Below are 23,067 nucleotides of genomic sequence, written 5' to 3'. Positions count from 1 at the left end.
CAAAAAATCAAATTATTATTGCCTAAATTAATTTTTTTTTTTATAATTATTATTGGCGAGAAAAAATTATCAAATTATACTATCACGTTTTTATTTTTTGTAGCTGTCAAGAAAAAAATCATACATAACTATTGTAATCTTTAATTTTTTTTACAAGCAGACGAGCAAAAAAATATCCAACTATAACCATTAATGTTATAAATGATAATATGTATTAGTTTTCCTTTCTTTCCCGACATATGTATACATAGAATACAGACGAACAAAGAATATATTTACGGTACTGAGGACGAGGAAGTATATTTTGTAAACGTCTTATACTAGTATTTCGTAAAAAACAATAAATAATAATAATTAATAGTTATATAGTACAAACTACAACGTATACTGTGTATATTACGTACACATAGTAATGTATATCATAATATTATCATATGTTTATTCTTACGTGACATCCTGCATAAACATCAAGACAGTCACGAAAAATTCGATAAACGCACGACAACGCCGTCGATCGTCTTGAAAATATAATAATAATGTATATACAGTATAATTATGAAAAACGTAAGTTACCTATAAAATGTGTTGCCTACGAAAATATGTATCGATAATTCAACAACGCAATGGATATACAGCGTAACAATGGCTGGTACAATATTTTTCGAAAAACAATGATTGCTGTAGTAGGTACCTACTATAAGTTGTACTGTATAACTGAAGACGACAAATTCAAGAGGTATTAGTGTATGACGTATTATTAATATTTTTTAGTATTATAGACTATAGACGTAAATAATTATATATATTACTGTGACCTCGTATTATTGCAATATCGCGTTGCATGAGAAATAATAAAACTGGTATTTCGAAACTCGAATAACGCTTCTTTGATATATAGGTAACAACTTTTTATCGTTATCGTTGTTCGAAAATCGCAGCTGGATTGGCCTTTATGCCTAATTACTCGCGAATAAATGTCATTAAAGCTGCAGCAGCTAATGGAAAACAATTATTTCGTCGTAATCGTACATACATGTAAAAAAAAAGGTCATCAAATCAAAAACGACATTATAACACCATTATACCTGTTATAATGAGATATATATATATATATATATAAATAATATATGTCAAATAGGCACCGACGCTGTATCTTGGAAAAACAATAGGTGGCGATTTCTAAAGGTCGGCCGGTTTTGACATATTATTCATTTCCGAAAAATGAAAATGAAAAAAGCGGGATTAAAATGTGATTAAATGTGTATTAATATACAATGTATATAGACATGAGTAAGTGACTAATTTTGTATACGTGAATTTAATTTAAAATTGTAATTAAATATTAAAACAATAAAACCCATAATATAATAATCTGACATGAAAAGTAACATGGGCTAATATGAAACACAATTTTAGTCAAATTTTATGATCATTAATGAAAAAAATTGAATATCATATATCAGATTTATATATTATACTATTATAACATATTTACCTAATGTGACTTCCTAGCTGTTAAATAATAAGTTACTAAATAAATAAGTAATTCTTTCACAGTGACGTTGACTATATTGATTGAAACACATAAAAATAAGCGATTACTCCACAAATCTTTAAATTATATTTTATATTCATAGTAAAATTAATGTACCAAACTTTTTAGTAATATTATTTGGCTTAAAGATTGTCCATATAAAGATGATACGATATCTGGATGTGTATTGATAACTATTCGGACGAAAAAAATTATATATTTTGAAATCGGTATCATTTAGACTCTTCCCGTGTACGTAGTACTCTTGAAATCAGCGTCAAATATTATGTAGGTACATGTAGTCTGTTCAGAATTAGATTGGTACAGGCGGCCACCTACTGCGCACGGGCGTGACCCTGTACCGATCTCATCTTGAACCAACTACATATACCAATATAGTCTATACAATTTGGTACTTATACTTGAAGCTGTCAAACCACATACGACTCGCAAATACTATGTTGGTAGAATAAATAGGCGACATTTTCGACGTGCTCGCCGTACAATGCATTGTAGTATTCATGCCAATAATACCCATATGATTTAAATAGGTATAGGTACTATATCTACTACTATTCAACGATTGGTTTTTAATGTTTGTGTGAAAAATAAAAACTATAATTTCGTTACTCCGAAACAATGAAGCAACGGAAAACCCGACGAATCACCCGAACATCCTGCAGGCACAGGACCCCGCCACAACTATCAAAATATACGATATAATAATATTATTGTAGTGTAAACATCACGGTAATAATACGATATTCCGTCCGGAACGAGGAAACCGATTTCACGCCGACCATCGTTGTCGTATTATAGTCGGGTTGAACAATCTCCGTGAGCGGTGGCTGCGGCACTGCGTGCTCTCTTCGAATCGCGCGCTCGCGTCCTTAGAATAAGTCTTCGAATTATTTTCGTTATTGTTGTAAGCAACCTCTCTCTCACACACACACTTTTACACACAACAATTATTATCCTTGGATGCCACTGTGTCCCTGTGCACATAAAAACAGTACGAAGGAAACGACGGCGCAGCACGTTCAATTCTATGCACTGCGGTAGGCTCACACATGCCTACCTACATATATATATATATATTTATACGACAATAATAGTATGATACACGGCTACGTTACTCTGAATTATATTGTAAATGTATTGTATTTTGAACGAGTGTGTGCTGTGTGTACAGTCGTGTTGGCTATGGATATATTGCATAAGGAGTACATATGTATAATATTATTACGAAGTGATCAAAAGGTATAGAAAATCACTAACAGAGAAAAGTGATACCAATATTCCAGTCGTATGATATTGCTTTCAATAAATTGCCAAACAATATTATTTTAGTCTTTTAAAACTGGAGACGAGGACTTATTATAATGGTACCTCGTAAGACATCCATCTCGAATGCCCAACCTTCAAAGAACCTGTACATTTGACATATTATTTGTCCACATCTTATAGTTTATCAATGTTATAATAATCTGACTTGGGTGCGAATGCAATAGTGTGTATACTATGCATTGCAACTGAACAGTGATGCACTTCCTATCAAATTTTCAAGTACACTCCCATCGCAGGGGTATGGTGTTTTGGATTTCGGAGAAAACCTATTTACGGTGGTTATAAAATATAATTACATCCAGGTCTCAGGCCAGTTTTGCGGGAAAATAGAAACGTACTAAAGTGATCCATTGGACATATTAAGGCACTCATTATTTCAAAAACAATTATCTTTTTTGAACTAATTTTTGTACATCATTTTAAGTTGTTAAAAAAACAAAATTTGTCTAGAAATAATATATTTATCGTTTTCATTTTTTAAATGTATTATTTTTTTTAATGATAACAAACATTTTAAATACTTATTCCAAAGCAAAATATTTGTTAAAGTATTTCAATGTATAAAAATTAAAAATCAAATTTTAGAAGATTAGTTTATGAGTTATAATGAATTCTAATTAGTATGATTCGTAAAGATTATTTACAACAATCCACAAATATTAAAAGTAAAAGTACGCAGTTTCCATTTACACATACAAACCTGTGTTCTACACTAATTATAATACACATTATTATGCCATATATCACTTGAAAACCCGAAACGACATGCGTCGCCTGAAATTAGTTGGTATACCGTCAACCGTCGGCTCACGTAAAATATTTCTGTCCCATTGTTATTATATTTTAATTATATCATATTATGTCACGTCCATATACAGTGGGGGACACGTGCAAGCAAATATAAACATATAGTCGGTGACTGATCTACGAGCCAGTATGCGTTAAAGTTTCCGCAGGTGATTTAATTCTATCGTTTTTACCTATACTACGAGTCATTACATTTTAGCTTTTATCGAATCGACATTATTTTATGCTGCACGCGTTCATAGGTTATCGTTTTGAATCGAATCGTATTTTATTTACTATAAAGCATATTGCAATACGCCAATACGCGTGTTTTACGGTAATTGTTATTAATATTCGCATCGTGTAGCTATTATAACATTGTAAAAATAAATGTTCAATGCAATTTAATAACGTGCAAGTAAATATATTGAATGTGTATAATATAATTATAGTATTATACCTATATATTATATGTGTTGGTATTATATAGGGTTGATGCACCAAGCTTGCACACCCTTATTGTTGTTTTCCATTATAATTAATATATTCAAATTCTGATTTGAAAAACTGTCCTCTAAATATTACATAATATAAAAGTGAGTTCCTAATTTTAATAACAGAAATGTGTATCTCCGCAAGAGTGCAGGACACTCCGTAAATAGAACAATAATAACAATTTGGGAGTATGATCTTAAAGTATATTTAAAAATTCCAAAAATCCAGTAATTGATAACTACATTATTGAATAAAATAGGGAGATACCATGCTTGGTGAATTAACCTGTATGTTAACATGCAAAAACTAAATACCGTAATCTGTGAAGTGACTAAAAAAAAAAATGATTTGGTCGACGTTATGGGTAACTCTTTTACTTTCGGTTTCATTCACAAGTTTCATCCACCTATACAAGCTTAGGAATTCAATTTTTTTTTAATGCTACCACCTATCCTCCACAATCGATTATCATATAGTACATTAATCGTCTTACATATTATATAATAATATATTGTCAAAGCCTGCTTAAATAAAAAGATAATATTATAATTTATATTTGTAGCTAGAAGCAGCTGTTGTAGAAAAATTGTGTTTGAAGTTGAGATTTCAAGTGAAATCGTATCCTATATACATTGTAGGTAATTGTGATACGTTAATTATCATTATGGCTTATTTTTGCCTTCACCGCTTCGATCTCTACTGGCGATCCAATTTCGTTATTAAGATTAGATTGCTGTAAATGTAAGCTAGTTTACCTGTATAACATGTTTTAATATATCATATTATACCTAGGTAATAAAACATCGTGGATTCGACTAGTAGGTATTATTTCGAATAAATGATACCGAATTACGTATATCACGAGCCGTTGGTGATAAATAATCGTGTAGAAACCTACCTATTGTCGTCAAATGTGACACGTGTAATATTATATTTTTTTTTTTTTTTTGTAAAGCTGTGCTGTTACACTACCGCGTTAGAAAGTAAAACAAATTTTAGAGGCGATCTATTGTGTTTGAAACACATTATACATTTTTAATCTACATATAGGTAGGTACATGTGCGTCGACTTGTCGTATATATTGTACGTACGATATTAATCATATCATATGAATCGTAATACCGTTTTTATATATTATGGTGTCAATTCAGTTGCTCGATTTGACTGGTTGGTTGGCTGCAGTTTTACGAGAGTATACATATAATATAGAAGCGATAAATTTCCTCGAAATGACAATAAAAGTAAAACATTGATTAAATATATCAACGAAAACGCGAGAGTCGCCGAATCGACTTCTATTTATTCATTTAAAACAAAACAAAAATGCGTAATAATTATGATACTATATTATTTTATTTCCGCACGTTTACCTATCGTACATAATATATAAATATTAGTGTAGAAATTCCAACACACGTGTCACTTGCCCGGAGGGTATTAACATAAAAAAAAACACATTAAAGGCGCGCGAATGAAACCTACATATACATATTATAAGAAAGGGGAAAAAATCAATGTTCCAGCGACCCTCCAGCGAGTCCCTTATTATTCGTAGGCCTAGGTAGTTTTGTTGTGTACACCTTATACGTATACTACACCTGTCCGCAAGTCTATATATATGTTGTACATATATATATGTGTGTATATATATTCATATACATATAGTCATATAGATATATATGTCCAGTCGATTTCGGTTAAAATATTCATACGATGAGCTTAGTTTTTACCTATATTTTTTCGAAAAAAGACCGTTTCACATTTTCTCCCCACCCACTATAACTATCACCACCACTCTGTTTCTACCGCCGCAAATACGCACGCACCGCTGCAAATGACTGCGGCAATTTATCAAAGTATATTATAGGCCGAAAGTCGTCGCGATTGCAAAGTCGTTGCATGTCAGGGGGACCCTCCATTTAAAACAATATATAATAAGTCACTCTACGTAAAACACATCACACACGCACACAAACTCGCGCTAGGTATAGTTTTAAGGCCTAAAAGGGGTAGATCGACTGGAAAATAATATACGGAAGCACGAAACCTGCATCAGAGGAATACCCATATAATAGAACTCCGTCCCTCGTAGCTCGTGTATTATATAGGTATGTTAAATAACACGAGTAAGTGTTCTCTGTACGACCTGCTGACCACAACAAACCACAATAACAATAATAATGCACTAATCGATATTTTTTGCAGTGTACTTTTACAATGTCAGCACCTATTATAGTGTGGGAGAGAAAAATAATTCACTGGTACGTTTTGATATACATATTACAAATAAAGCCAATTTTTTAAAAAACAAAATTTCAAAATGTATGAGAGAATTAATTTTTTAAGACTGTATGACGACGCTATGTAAATTTATAAAAAGTTAAGTTGTGTATCTTAATTATATATACCTAGAATAATTAATATGATACTGTTAGATTAAATTGTCTTGTTTTTATCAGCCCAAAAAAGTAACCAACACATACGTATAACATAATTTTTTTGAAAATGTAATATTTTTTATACCTACTTGTAATTGTAAATAATGTTTGGATTTTCATAAACATGAAATATTTCGTATCATACATATATGAAGTTATAGTTTTAGACAGCAAACTTTTTCACCGTCCCTGTAAAATCCTAAGTACGTAACTAATGTAGACGATATTGTAGCACCATGGCATGACTTGAAGAATTTTGGGTACTTGGCCATACAAAGTAATGAGATAAAATAATATAATAATAGTTGTTATATATTAGATTAGGTATGTAATATGAAAACTAAGGAATTAAACGCGGTTCGATCGCGTCATGATTAGTCGTTTATACGATGAGAAGAAATTGAACGCTCGCGTGGACGGTTTCTACCAAATAACAATATGGTGGTATTACATTGTATATACCTACCATCACCGACTGTCAAATACTGCAGCAATACAACACTGCACGTCTACACGTGTGTCAATATAATATCATATATATACACATATATACCTCCAGGAGAGGCACGAGAACGCCGTACCGAATATGCATACTATAATATAATATATAACCATTCCTATATTACAAGTATAGGTATACAATTGTATAACAATGATGATGATAAAAATATGAAGTTTTCGAATAGTTAAAACACTCAAAACTGAAAACATATAAATTTATAAAATGTATACTGTTACGGACAATGCGCATAGGTAATGTGTAAGATTGTATATTATAATATAGCAATAAACTGACTATTGTAGGTGAAAACATAAACAAAATACAACATGTATTATTATTTGATATTATATAATATTATAATTCATAGCTAGATACTATCAATATACAACAGATACCTATACTATGTACTCTTCAGTATTCTGTGTGCGCTTTAATTTCTAATCGAAGCATGTTAAAAGTTAAAATACGTATGTATTACGGGCTAGGAAGGGAAAATCGGGAAAAAGAGCGTACCTGATATTGTACACTATATGGTTATCTTTCTAATATAATTAATAATTATTAATATTAAAATTGTAATTTAATTTAATATTAATATTATTTTATTTGGTAAACTATTGTACCTATTTATGTATTGTGTTTGTTAACAAATACCGGTAAATGTCCATATTTTGTAAAACTGCCAACATTTATTAATATTGGTATTTTGTGGCAAATGTCAACATTCACCGGTGACTGACAACATGCATTGCTATGCCATCACACATCTCAACATTATATATTAATATGCATTATATTAATCATATTATACTTGACAATAAAAGGTGATATATAATAATACTATGATGTACTGCCTGCATAGTCGTTTATAATAGTCATCGCGATTGCAGTGAGCGAGCAATCCACCACTGCCAGCACTTAAAAATAACTTTGAAACATATTGTTTCACTATGTATTATAAATTATAATCAAATCTTATAAAAAAATCTCCGCTGAAATTCTTTTCAAAAAATAACTTTATCACACACGTCATTAAATAGCAACGAAATAATTATTTTAAATTTTTAAAATCATACCGTAACGGCGGTTTTAATAAAATGCACCTATTACTGTTATACGCTTATTCAGTTGAGTGCCAGAGGAGGGAGGTTAGGGGTTATATCACTCATTGTCCGATAAATCCCCTTATTTGTGCCATCAGCATCACCACCACAATTAATTTAAATATATTATTAGTTATAACACCCCCCCCCCCTTCATTGAAAACTCCTGGGCACGACACTGCACTCATTGTACGTGCATTGCTATGTTATAATCTCGTCAGTAATGTGGTATACAGTTTTTTTTTCGTTTCAGCGAGATCATACACGCATGAATAATTTCTAGAATTTAAATATAACGTAGCAGAAAACCAAGTTGACTGCAGAGTACAAACGAATGACGATATTATATTATTATTATAATTACCACTTTTCAAGCGCTTCGGAATGAAACGATGACGATGCGTGGTTAGGACGGAGTTTATAAATAAAGCGCTGAGATATATACTGCGGTCGCATTCGCATAATATATAACTCACGGGAAAAACGAACGAGTTGTGTTCCTCACAAATATGATAAGTATACAGTAAAAACCATTTTATAACAACACACAACAATATCGTATTCACCACCACAGAATTTCTTAATTATTATGTGCCGACATCCCCGTTGTCAAACAATGTATATCACTATAATATACTGGCAGAATGGTCACAACTATCATGTCTCTGTGTCAACAAATCGACAGATCATCGTTATAAAAATATTATACCTAAAATTCGTTTGGATAGGTCACGCAACGGCGACACGCTCCGGTTGTAAGCCATATAATTTATATACGCGAACACAAGAGCACATTGACCGCGCACGCTGTATTGTTATTGTTGTATACAATAAACATATATTATGCTTGTATACGCTTTTAACTGGAATATTACCGATGAGAATATTGACATTCACGAGTTTTACTCTACGCGTAGTCTACCTATCGGCTCGCTATCTGTGTATAAACTACTGATTTCCATAAAAAAAAAATACAGTCACCGCAGCACTGCTGCTGTATAATAGAATGAATAGTATGTGTATGTAGTCATGTACGTGTGTATGGAAGAGGAGACGGAAGTTCGTATCGTTTGTTTTTCATATATAATATGTATGCATGTATTTCGTAAAGATAGTTCTGGAGAAAACGCACTTAGTTGGTGTTAATTCGTATTAGTGTAACAGAAATGACTGACAAATAAAATAACCTAAATACGTACTAACTTTTGTTTCAACCAACATTTTTAACTATCAAAAAACATATATGAAAATTAACAAAATAGTTATTATATATAGCTACTAGTTAGTCAATAGAATTCGCCACTTCATTTAATACATCATCATACATCACATTCTAATCGTGGGTAAATAGTAATATTCTAAATATTCTAAACGCATGCTATTAATATATATTTACATGTAATATGTGAGCGATTAATATTGCAGTAGTCAAATATCCTGTGAATCACGTAATATATTGTTATAATTAGTATCATATCATTATAATAAATTAAGATAAGAGAGAAAAATCCATTATTCGATACCACAGAATGTTTGTCATCATATATTTTGCAAGTGATTGTCTTATCAGTAAATAATCATTTTCTCAGTAAATTTATATAATGGTTTTAAAAATATTGTTTGTACATCACCAAAAGTAAATAATATCATAATTTTTTTAATGACAATATATATTAATAATTTCTCATTTCAGATTAATAGAAATTGAACATTGAACCAGAAGTCACTAGTTAATTTGTTTTAACATGTTATAAGCATCTACATTTCAATCAAACGGAGCACAGTGTACAAAAATACCTACTCCGCATCTTAAATGTTGCATAACTTCTTTTATCTCAACTTTCAAAAATGTCGTTCAATATTAAACAATGTAAAAAAAAACATTGTTTTCAAAAATATATCAATTTACCAAGAAAATAACAAAAAAAATTAACTTACATAATTACGACCTATACGGCTATACGAAAAATATCTAAAATGGCTAAGTGAAAATTAATTGCTGCTACCGAATCGATGTTCAAAAATGTTTAAAAGGTACTAGTTATAATACATTATGCTATACTAATTGCTTGTATCATTATTCATTCGTTAAATACACTGCTCGTCATTATTAACACTCGAAATCGGTTTACAAATCGTTTAAGATATTTTATTTTAAACGATTTCTAGCCACAACGATGGTTATATCGAGAGTTCAAACACTTTACATGATATAAATGTGTAGAGAAGCGAGTGTCGTAGAACAATAAAAATACCTACAACACGTTAGAGTACTTACACGTGTCATAAATCATCAGTATTAAAAATCGTATTGTAGTGCTGTAAAAAGCGATTCAAAATCAGAAATTGAAGAATTTGACTAGGACTGTCTAGGAGAGACAGTGACTTAAAATGTAGTGACAAAAAACCCATCAACTGAACAAGACTTAAAGCTCGCATACTTAAATGTTGGCATATTTGTAGTAAAAACTAATCAAATACGGTAATATTATATTGTCATTAAATTGTATACTGTTTCGTCATCAAAATTCACAACATCGAGCGAATACAACACGCGATTTCGTCGTAGTTATAAATATAATTCGACGTTTTCAAAATATATACCTTTTATATACAAGACTCTTATATCATATATTAATATACTTATATTTCTGTAACGTTAGGTAGGTACATAATATAAGTGTATACATATATTATATAGTCGATCGATGTAAATCTTAATCAAAAAGCCAATAAATAATTTTCTATTTATCGAAAAAGCCACTCACGGACGTATGATATAACATGCGTTCGTGTCTTATACTCTAATGCAGGAGCATAATGTATTTTGGGGATTGTCCAATTACGCTTTTTGTATTACATTATTATTATTATGACCTGCGAGTTCGTTTCGACCCATTTGGCCGAGTCTTTGAGCGGCCAATATCATCTGTGGCGATGTGCACGTCAAATAATAATTAAAAGTAATTATGACGGTTATTGCTTTATAGAAAGCGTTTGTAAGTACCGTTCAAAAAACAGTTTTTCCTTGATCCAGTGAAAAAAAACTTGTCGGATACTGGTATACGAATCTATTTTATAATATACAAGTTGTCACTGTTAAGCGTTCGTCATTATCTATTCGTTTTTTTCTATGTGTTATATTTTGTAGGAATAATGTACAATGAGTGTAAAAATGTTTGGTCACCTACTTAGGCATAATTCGTTTATGACAAATATAATTGAAGGACGAATAAATGGATACAAAGGTAGAGGCAGACCGAGGAAGGCATATATAGAATAAATGATAAAACAAGTTGACTGTAATCGATATATTATAGACATGAAAAGACTGGCTTTTAACAGAGATGAATGGCGAACCAGATTTGCAACGTCAAGGTGGCCTTTAGTAGAGAAAAGAAGAAGAAGAATGTACAATGTGTTTTTATATACGAAACACCTTCTACGGCGTATCCCGCTTCTCCCGGTTGATTTATAAGTTTATCAACCCCCCCCCCCCCCCAAAAAAAGAGTTTTAAACACTAACAATTTCTCAAAATGATGATTTATTTGTATGTTTTTTTTAATGACAATAATCATTTATATATTTTAAATTTCATTACCATAAAACAGATGAATAGGTACTGTTAAAAGTGTTCATTTTTACATAATATATTGAATCTATTATTTATACTAATAACATAATTGAAAGTTAAAATGAATGATGATAATTTAACATTCTGTAAGTTATCTGTCGTGAACTTTAAACTCTAATTTCAAATGTATGCTTTATATTTAATTAGCCTTAATATAGAGGTTTGAGCAAATTAAAAAACTATTCCTTCAATATCTAATGTTTTAAAATTAAAAAAAAAATATTTTTTTACAGGTTATAGAATTCAAATTACAGGTTATCATTGAAATAATTAAAAACCCAAACACCCCCATTAAAAAAAAATCGTAAGAAATTAAATTTCTTTGTCGTTCATAAAATGTAATAATCGCTTAGATAACTTCATAAAATAATTTTTTCTAACATAAAAAGAGGAGACAAAGATAATACAAATGTGGTTATTGTTAAAAATAATCATCATGTTTAGTATATAATATTTTACCTATATATTATACTGTTAGAAAATATAAACGAAGCAAATACATAAGTATAATCGTATCGATGGAGTCAGATGAAAAGAGTGAAATGAAAGATGGGTAAAATAACCATCACAATCTCGGGTGGTGGCGAATAAGAGATTTTTGAAAGTGAATTTCGACACCGAAAATAGCCGGGTCAATAATATATGTCGAACCTGCAGTATACAGTATTATATATTGATAAAAATAACAAGTACACAGTTTGTAACATCCGAAAAACGTTAACAATAATATAATAACGTTAACAACATATTATACTAACTATACGGCTAAGTATCTACTTAATATCTTAAAAACAGAAATGTCTAGACGCGACCCGCCAGACATGTTAAGACACGCATATATACGCACCTATACGCTCACTCTCAAAATTAAATGTTTACATCGCAGGCCCTGACGGCAACGAACAACGACCAGCTACGAAATAATAATAATATTTCAATGTTATTAAATCCTGTTTCGATCTATGCAAGCTACAGCTGCAGTATGTAAACGCGTTCTCATAGTTGCAGTTAATTAATTCAAAATAACTAAAGTTTACAGTTTTTATAAAGACAAACCGTCATGAGATATTTAAATGTTTTTATAGTTATAAAACATACAAATTAAAATATATAAAATACAAATTATTTAATACATAGGTAGGTATTAAAATTAAGTTAAAATTAAAATAAAATAAATTTAAAATAATAATGATAATATATACTATAAACTATAGATACAGTAATTGACAAATCATACCATGTAGTGTTCAGTCTATAGTACATTAGTACATTTGAGTTATGCAGACATAAGGACACATTTTACAGGAGTGTATAACAAGTATTTCGATTTAGCAGATGATAGATAGAATATATATTTATTTCTAGAATTAATTGGGCTTCGTTTAAAATGTAAGCACTTGACAGGTTCATGACAATCAGTAATATTGTTTAATAATTGAAATTTTAAATTTCAAATATAAATTTCAAACGTTTTTTCATAATTATTCTTAGTGCGCTTCAAATATTATTATAACCAGTATGATATTAGGCATTTTTACAATATAAAGTTAATAAAAGGTAAATAAAATATCTTTATAAGTTATTTTTAACTGTAATAAAATTTTGCTCTGAAAGGATATTATCTTGTTTAAATTAAAAATAAGCATAATCAAAATGAAATCGAACTAATAAGAAGTATAATATTTTAAGATCTGATTCATGGTTAAAATCTTCACATAATATGCGTTTTAAAAGTCCTGATTTCAAGTACGATTTCTTTCTAATATAATTAGCATAGCGATTATCTAATAGAAAGTTTTGAATCGAAGTAAATATACCGCAGCACATAAAATATAAACCAAAGTAATTACCTCAAATCGGTCGGTGTGACGATCGCGGCCGGGCTTAGGCCTACTATACAGCGTATCTGGGATGGACCAAGGATGAGGGACAAAACAATTTTGTCTTAAAATTTGAAATTCACAGTGTAGACAAAAATCTCGTAGCTCGTCGACCTGTTCGACCGTGGCGCGTTTTGCAGTACGATGTCGTAGAGGTATATTAAAATATTACATTACAATAATTATTATTATAAATTATTGTTGTAAATATTATTGTTTGTCGTTTGGCTTTAATATAAACGTACACGCGCGCGTCCGAACGACCGACTGACACGGTCGCACGCGGCGTGCAAGAGTATACACGCTCACGCACACACACGAAGACGCACGCACGAACACGGTTAGTGGTAGTATTGGTAGTGGTAATGGTGGTAGGCGGCGGTGGCGGTGGTAGAGGTGGCGGCGTGACGGATGACAAAGAGACAAAGACTGCGCGACGACGATGACGCTTAGCCGATCAGTTTTTTAAGCCGGTTCGCGGGCGTGACTCCCAACGCGGTGGCAACCGGACCAGCCGATTTATAGTCTCGAAAAAACTAGACATTTCAGAGCAGAGAACTTTATCCAAACTCGTATACAGAGTGAAACAGAAATAGCTGACAAATGTAAATAATTATACAAGTAACTACAAAGGTGGGAAAGTGCACGATAATAATTAACTCAAGTTAGAAGTTAATCGTTAACAAATAATAAATAATTTGCTAATTTTAAAGTTAATATGGAAAACAATATTAATTTGACTCAGTTTAAAACAAGTTATATCTAATCTACATTTTCAATTATTACGTGGTCTACTGCAGTATGACGGTTACCGTAGTGCTAAATTATATTTATTTAAGCCTAGTAGGTATACAGTAATTAATTTATAAAACCAAACACCCGAAACATCTAAAACATTTTTAATTTTAATTTTTAACTTGATAAACTATTTTTAAATTAACTAGAAAAGCTATGATATTTCAACAGTTATTTATATTAGATGAGTTATTATGTTAATGAAGAATTAAATTGAACTATTGAATGCCCATCATGTATAGGTAATAACTACAACTAGGATTTTAATGACCTAAAAATACACAAAAATGCACTAGAAAAAAAAACCAGACCTAAAAACTCTAAAAAAATGAACTTAAAAATGACCAAAAAATGTACTTAAATGAGTAAAAAAAATTTATTTTAAAAATAAATAATATTATTAATTATTAATTATGAACATAATAGACTTGTGAATGTAACCGCTTCCTCATATAATTATTCTGAAAAATCAATAAAAGCATAAATTAAAATAATTTAATGAAAAATATATCATATTTTTTTCCACCTGTACACATATTATTATTGCATTGCACAATTAAATGATTCTTAAGATTTTTAAACTGGAAGCTGCGACGGCGTGGCGGTCAGATAAAATGTTTTTATATGAAGAATTTCTTCACAGATGCTTATCTCAACTGATGTGTTGTTGAATTGTAAATTTCTTTTCGGAGGCAACTGTAACATTACAAACTTTACAAAAAAGCACCATACCGTCCGTAGGAAAAATATCTGCACCAAACACGCTCACAAAACTACGTAAACGGCTTCTTACTGTTGACTTAATTTTTGACATTTTGTACAGTTAAGATCGATAGAACCACATAGGTACGTGTTGAATTCACTACTAAAGCTACTATTGTATACCTAAATAGTTATGGGTTCGTTCGATATTTATTCTTATCGGATTAATCAACAATTAATTATACTCATTTTTCAATATCAATGGACTGGAGTAGGTAATTGCGTATAGGTACTAATTGGGATTACCTTTATAAAACATATTAAAAAAGCTTAAAATAAACAAAAATTAGTTTAAGTACACAAAATGAATGTAATTTTTGTAATATTACGTAAAAATGACCTTAAAAATACATTAAAATGCATTTAACACGAAAAATGCAAAATAAAAATTACATCATTTAAATTGTTATACTACGAAACAAATTTAGTTTTGGGTTAGAATTTTTTTTTTTTTTTAATTGATCCTGAGCCCGGCAACTGTGGCCATTAGCTATTAGTAGGTTCTGTAGGTTTTTTGTATTGATGGTTTGTAGGTTTTTGGAACGGTAGGGGGAACACGTGTGTGTTTGTTTTGGCAGAATTTCGAATGGGGCACCCGTAGGTTTCTGCCATGCCCCGGGGGTGGGGGATGGCAGCACTTGCTCTCCGGTCACCGCGACTTGTCCGGAGAAAAATGCCGCCCGGTGGCCGAGGATCGAACCGCGACCGGCTGCGTCGCAGCGGAAGAGTCAGACCACTCGGTCACCTCGTCCCCCTGGGTTAGAATTGTATAACACTTAAAGAAAAAAAAATGCAGTCACCAAAATCCTAGCTCTAGTAATAACTTTTGATCTAATAAATATACTTTTTTATTAACACAATACACTATAATAACAAACACATTATTAATATGTTTATCACTCTGAATATTATTGTATACAACATTTATTTCTCAATATACTTTGATACGTCTTGGTGTGCCTTTACAAAAATAATAACCTTGTGAAACCTAATTCGAAGTTATTCACCATTTGACGTGAGATAATAATATCAGTAACGCAGAGAAAAACAGTAACAATACAGTATTGCTCTGGACCGCAGTACAAATTTAAAAAACAATATTATCAAACAATGTGCACAACATAATCCAAATGAGACAATACACTCGAAACTCGTACATGATAAGCATTAAGTATATCTTAATAAAATGCGAAATATGACACTTTTTGGGGGGGGGGGAGGGTACTGATGAAATAAAAAAAATTCGATTCACCTATCTGTCGCTGGTTAACGTGCTTTCGTATGTAAACGTATATTATTATTTCCGTTTCACAGACAAAAGCGCAACGCTCTACTGCAGCTGCAGCAGCATGCGCCATCGCACAGATGCATGTGCATATATATTTCCGATGCTATATAACTGCGCAAAACTGACAAGAACACATTGTTTGAAACTTCGATATGTAAAATATCGTATGTATTTTATGCTGCTCAAATCGCAACATATACATTTATACAAATGTATAAGACTTGGTAGCGGTGTGTCAGTGTCCGTGAAAGGGTCAGTATCTAATCTATCATCGTAAATGATTGCACATTTGCACCCAATCTTTTTCTCCAGATTCAAAAATTAAAAATGTTGTGAAAAATCATGCACATTAAGATATATGTTGTCTATACATGGATAAAAAGTGTTTCATGAATATAATGCAATAATTTAAAACAATATATATATATATTTTAATATTTATTACAAACCTACTATAATAATATTTGGTTATTTAAAAACTTTGAATTTTTGACCATTTTAACTTACATAATGTGTACATATTAACTAATTAAAATAAAAGTTATAGTTTATACGTATTATATATGATATTTAATGTTTATAATTAAAACCCCCCTTAAGAAAACCCAAACTACGCCACTGAAGTTATTTATTATAAGTGAAAAATTTTCATTCTAATAATAGAAATGTAATACTTGATGCTCATAACTAAAAGTCACAACACATAATAATAAATCGTGTGAAAAACAATAGCTGTGATGATATTCAACAAATATTTTTTCAGCCGACAAATAACTAATTTTGTTTTTGTGAAATTCCCTAATGCCCACTAATTTAAATGATCTTTATATTAACCATAGAAAAATTATTTATGCCCCTCTGTATCATATTTTTCTTTGGATCTTTATATACATACGTATTGAAAGCATAATTTAATATAATATCATACCTATGTATTCATTTTTATTGCACTCAGAAATGTTGTAATTAATTGAAATAATACATTGATTAAAATGTAATTTTAATTAAAATTGATACATCGTAAGTACTTTATAAGCAATTATATAATACCATTCACTTAAAATGTCACTTTTAAATGACTAATGATAATGTAAAAATCAATAATTGAAGTTTAAACTTCTAATATACACATAATATATGCATGGTCCGTTGTATAACAAAAAAATACGATTCTAAACAATAAATAAATATAATTCACCTACCTTACATGCATATGTCTAGGCTCATTCGACTATGGTGAACTGCACTTGTGCACTCTCTGCTTGTATCCACCAACTGGAATATCCCTGTGCGCGTTTGACGGTAGCTAAAAGACGATCGACTGTTCAGTTCAAATGTTTAGCTCATAATATATAGATAACAAATTACTTGTGGAAATCGGGATATCAATTGAAAACAGACGATAAAAGTACAAATTTGGATGTCGCCCTTCCATTAGTCGTCGTACCGCCAATACAATCAATATTTTATAAAAAAAAATACATGAAAGAAATTTTTTTATATAGCACGAAAAAAATCTTGCAGCAAAATCCGTTTATGCCACGTATCCCGATTTATATAAAATTTAATTTATATGTGGTTAATGAAAATATTTTATGTACATGTTAACATTTACGATATTCTCATAGTTAAGTGATTCAATATTCTTTAGTATAATAATATTGGTATTTGTAATATTTAACACCATTTTTTGAACCTTGTATGATTTCTAAAATTCTTATATTACAGCTGTGATAATAATTATTAAATATACAATATTTGATATTACAATATAATTTATAAATTCAAGTATTAAATCGCGGCAGTTTATGAGAGTATAATTCTTATATTTGTATAATATTATGATACGATTTCAGTTTATTAGATTATTTACTATTACTATTTCAGAGTACGTATTATATCGTCCTGAGTGTAAGTATTACCATATGTTTGCTTATTGTTTCGTATAAACATGGTGATTCGCCTAGCACGCCACTCCTCTTTTTCTTCAATATTGCAGTATTCAAAATATACTCAATGACCATATCTTAAAATTCTCGGGATTTTTATAGTACCGAAGAAGTGTTCTGTGGAGTTACAAACTTATGTGTCTAAATTAAATTATAACTCTCCCCTCTTATGTAGTTTTCAGCTATTTAACTTTGAGTTGGTATAAAGAATAAAAGGTCCATAAAAATGGGTTCGGAAGTTAATATGGAGGCTATGATAGTTTGTATTATATTGAAATTTTAGTAATTATAATTAGTCCGTCAGTATTTCTTATATGTAAAAGTATAATAATTAAATACTAGATCCAATTTTACATATATTTTATATTTTTGTAAAATGTTCTTAATATAAACATTTTAATATCTGAGAAACATCTAGTTAAAAGTTTTTATCGCTGCAATTAGTATAATAAATTTCAAACTTTTTAAATATGGGCTTTAGTTTCAAGCATATTTAAAAATTGAAGAAATCCAGAATTTATTGAATTCATTAATTAATGAAAAATAAGGATGAGTATGCTTGGTGAATCACTCAATCACCCTGTACAATAACATTGAATAAAGACTGTGCTCGTCAACATTTCGTGTGTGTATATTAGACCAAATGCCATCGGAAATTGTAATCATAGTTGTGCAATCAGGCATTAGCTGCTAAAGTACTAATGAAGCAATTATTCCCCGTATTTAATATAGGTTTGTATGATATAGCCACGTCCTAAAACGGAAACTGAAAATCGGCTGAAAGAAACCCACAACAGTTTAAGTCAATTTCGAGGCTAATTAATGACAATATTAACAATAATGTAACTGCAGCAGTCGTTTATAGCGTGGGTTGAACTTATATGCCATCCACATACGTGTACCTATACAACTTACATATGACACGCATTATAAATATATGACCAGTTCATTTAAATTATTATCACTTAATTACTGTCAATTTTCGACAAAAGTCGTCATCGTATTCGTCCGAGAAATATATTATATTGTGTAGTTATACTATTTACAAACAATATTTTAGTCATAGTCACGGACAACAGTACAGTATGCTTTCTATAGTTGGTAAAATCTAGTTATTACTTATTATTCTACCACCGTTAGTATAAAATATGAGACACTGAAAACAATTTATTTTGTTAATTTAATACTTGCGGTTTATACATAAAAAAAAAAAAATAATGGGCAACAATATTATACATAATATACATGGTATTGACATATTATTGAATTGTACAGATAATTAAATAAATAAATGATAAAATAATAAAAATTTTCACTTTACCACTTTATCCATGACGATTGACGACTACCATTTACGATATTCCTATATGACAATATTATTACAGTATTCTTATGCGACTTGGTTGGCGTATTTGGCAATCACAAGATTACGACCACACGGCGTTATGGGTAGGCTATTTTGCTACACCCCGTCGCGTAGTCATTTTTGCCGGCATCTTAGAAGTTTAGTTTTTTAATAATTTCAATACATTTAAATTGCTTGATAATTTTAGTGCACAAGATAGTGTATAATATAAGCAAGGTTTTAATAGTGAGTTGTGAAGTGTGAAAAATATCACAGTTTAGTATCATGTAAAAAGCAAAAACTTTCAGCCAAATGTGCATCCTGGGGTACAAACCGTGGTCTTTTGAGTGTACACGGACAACTACCGAGAATGACGTAGTCTTCAAAAAAATTATGAAAGCTTAGAAAACATCAACCATGAATACAACAAAAACACGTAAGATAATGAAAAAAACCAATTATTGTAGTACTAACCTTATTATAGAAGTACTTATAAGCCTGATACCTCTGAAAATGTTCAACTATTAAAAGAACAAACAAATCTATCTTCAAGATTAATTACCTTCCGATTTTACAAAATTGAATTACCCCTCCTCTTACAATAATACACCTATTCTAACTACAAGAATTAACATTGTCCAACTGAATATTCCCAAAAATAACGAATAGTGTTAATATTTTAGTAGTGCTAATATGGAAATGGATTTATCTCACCCATATCTATAATGTTCATTTGTTTAGTTACTATAATCAAATTTACTTAGTGTACTAAATAAACTAATTGTGAATATTTATTTCAATAAATCACAAGTCGTCTCAGAGTACATGGATGCACGGCAATGGGTTGTGTGCATATCTAAAACCATTTTATTAATTTTTTATTGCAATTTATTCCCAATATTGATTTCTTACCTATCAAATTTCATTTAATTATATATGCCAATGAATAAAGTAAAAAACACCATAAATAGTTTAGTATATATTTTTTTTTGTAGCCTCAGAAAGTCAAAACAACTATTATTATTACTTCGCAAACTTTTTATCATTACACGTGCAACGTGGTACACGGGTACGAGTTTGCACTATTTTAATATCATAGGTACTTAATTTTTTTATATAACATTATACCATGTGATGTATTTAACGTGAGACATTAGCCCGTTAGGTCAAAAAAAAAATACATCATAGATGTATGTAATGAGAATAATTTAAAAATTATTGATCTAAAGCTTCTTAGCCTCCCTAAATCCACCCCTGATGCGACAGTCGATGATTTTATAATTTTATAATCAACTGACCTGATATTTTTTTGAATACGTCAAGGTGCTATTGTATATGCGTCAAATTATTTAAGCGTTAAAGTTTTTTTAAATTTAATACCATACTCAAGTCCTCACAAAATGATTGGTGTACGGACGTACGGTGCACTACAACTTGGATTATTTAAATTGTTAATTAATATAATAAACTTGAGTTGTTCTAAATATATTATGATTTACACTATAGCTGGTATATTAGAACAAGCAACAACAATTTCATAAAAGTATTTTCTACTTTTTAGATATTAAACTTAAATTGTGGGTCGTCGTTAAAAATATACTAAAAAACTTAACAATCACATAAACATTTTAAAAATATAATATTTTTTTAAATTTAAACTTTATGAATACTGTGCACTTCCATCACTCAACGGATTCTTCTTTTAATACTACAGTCTAATTACCATTATCACAATTCAAACTTCTTGTAAAAAAATATATTTATGGATTAGATATTAAATATTTGAAATAAAAAATACTTGAGACTGGCGTTGTGTATTATCTAATAAATCGCCGTGGAGGTGGCCCCATCTAGCGCCCGCTTCTGCAGTACTCATATTTCAATTTGCAGTTAGCTAATATCACGAAAACGAAACGTTAAAAAATGACCCGTAGACCGCAGTAGTGTCAAAGTCTTTCAACAAATAAAACGCCTGAAAAATGTATGCATAGGCAACAAGGCAGTACCTTTAACAATAATTCATAGACATAGGTACAATATTATGATGTTAAGATATTTTAATGGTTAGAATGATTTAATATATAATTAAGAAAACTTATTTTAATTTCGTAAATTATTCAACTGCATAACAAAAATTGTTTTTTTCATAATAGTTATTAAATATCCACTATTAGACACAGATTCGTGGTGACTTGACTGTTATAATTGTGGCGATATTAAAAATAAGCCCGCGAATTGAATTAATGACTGGTTTTATTTTACATGCTTAGTTGTAAGTACCTATAGGCTCTATATCATTATACACATAATAATGTCGGCATCACGCCTTGGCCACTGATTAAATAATCAGTTTCAAAACCTTAACAACCAACAATAACATTATTTGACAATTCTTATAATATGATCATCTTTTGCATTAATTTTATAACACTTTGATTTTGAACAGTGTGGCCACCGGTTCCAGTAGCAATAGTCAAAAATTGTAAAATAGAATAGTAAAGTGCTTTTCTATTAAATAATTTATATTACCAATGTTATAAATTATATGACCATCAGTGTCTTAAAAATCAAAACTTCAGATGGGATGAAACCATTAAAACTGTATTTGATTATTTGTATGTACTATGTATGGTAACTACTACCAAAAGTCACTGCTATTGCTATAGTTTATTTTTCATTTCGTTAAATTGACCACCTGTTCGATTAACTTTTCGGAGCCTCAGAGGGATTCTTTACAAGTTTATCCAAATTAAATTATTTAGCCATGGCGTCCAATTATGTCTGATCGTGGTTATAGCCAAGAGTATAAGCTCTATAGTAGAACTCTCTGCCAAAACCAGACAATACCATTTTAAGAAAATATTCAGTTGCACATCATTATTACGAGAGTTGATTTTCATAGGATTGAATCTGAGTAGTTTTGCTAAAAAAAACACGATATACAATGCATGGGTATTATATAATATTATACATTATTTTGAATCTAGTTGCATCAGATTTCTAAATGAGCATATCTATTATCAGCAAGCCCATACCTAAAAACATTTTTCTACTGAAACACCACTGGGTTACAGGCCTGCAATAACGACAGGGCCCGGATTTAAAATCCCTATAAAAATTAAATGCTTTTAAAAATAACCAAAAATTACCTAAAAACTGGTATTTCAAAGCAATTACAGTGGAATCCGCTTATTGTGGGCAAACAGA

The 23,067-nt window shown here is 30.3% G+C and overlaps 1 protein-coding gene across 2 annotated transcripts in view; it reads right to left on the bottom strand.

Moving 5' to 3' along the window:
* LOC111033551 (CTL-like protein 2) overlaps positions 1-14,000 on the bottom strand; it is a 46,060-nt gene extending 32,060 nt beyond the window's left edge. For both annotated transcript variants that reach the window (XM_022314337.1, XM_022314339.1), the window contains exon 1: positions 13,692-14,000. The gene's annotated coding sequence lies outside the window, so the exon portion shown is untranslated. The remainder of the gene's footprint in view (positions 1-13,691) is intronic.
* Positions 14,001-23,067: the final 9,067 nt, after the last annotated feature.

The sequence above is a fragment of the Myzus persicae genome, unplaced genomic scaffold, assembly GCF_001856785.1.
Source record: "Myzus persicae strain clone G006 unplaced genomic scaffold, MPER_G0061.0, whole genome shotgun sequence".
In the NCBI taxonomy this organism is placed as follows: domain Eukaryota; kingdom Metazoa; phylum Arthropoda; class Insecta; order Hemiptera; family Aphididae; genus Myzus; species Myzus persicae.
This window is presented reverse-complemented; position numbering and strand designations above follow the sequence as displayed.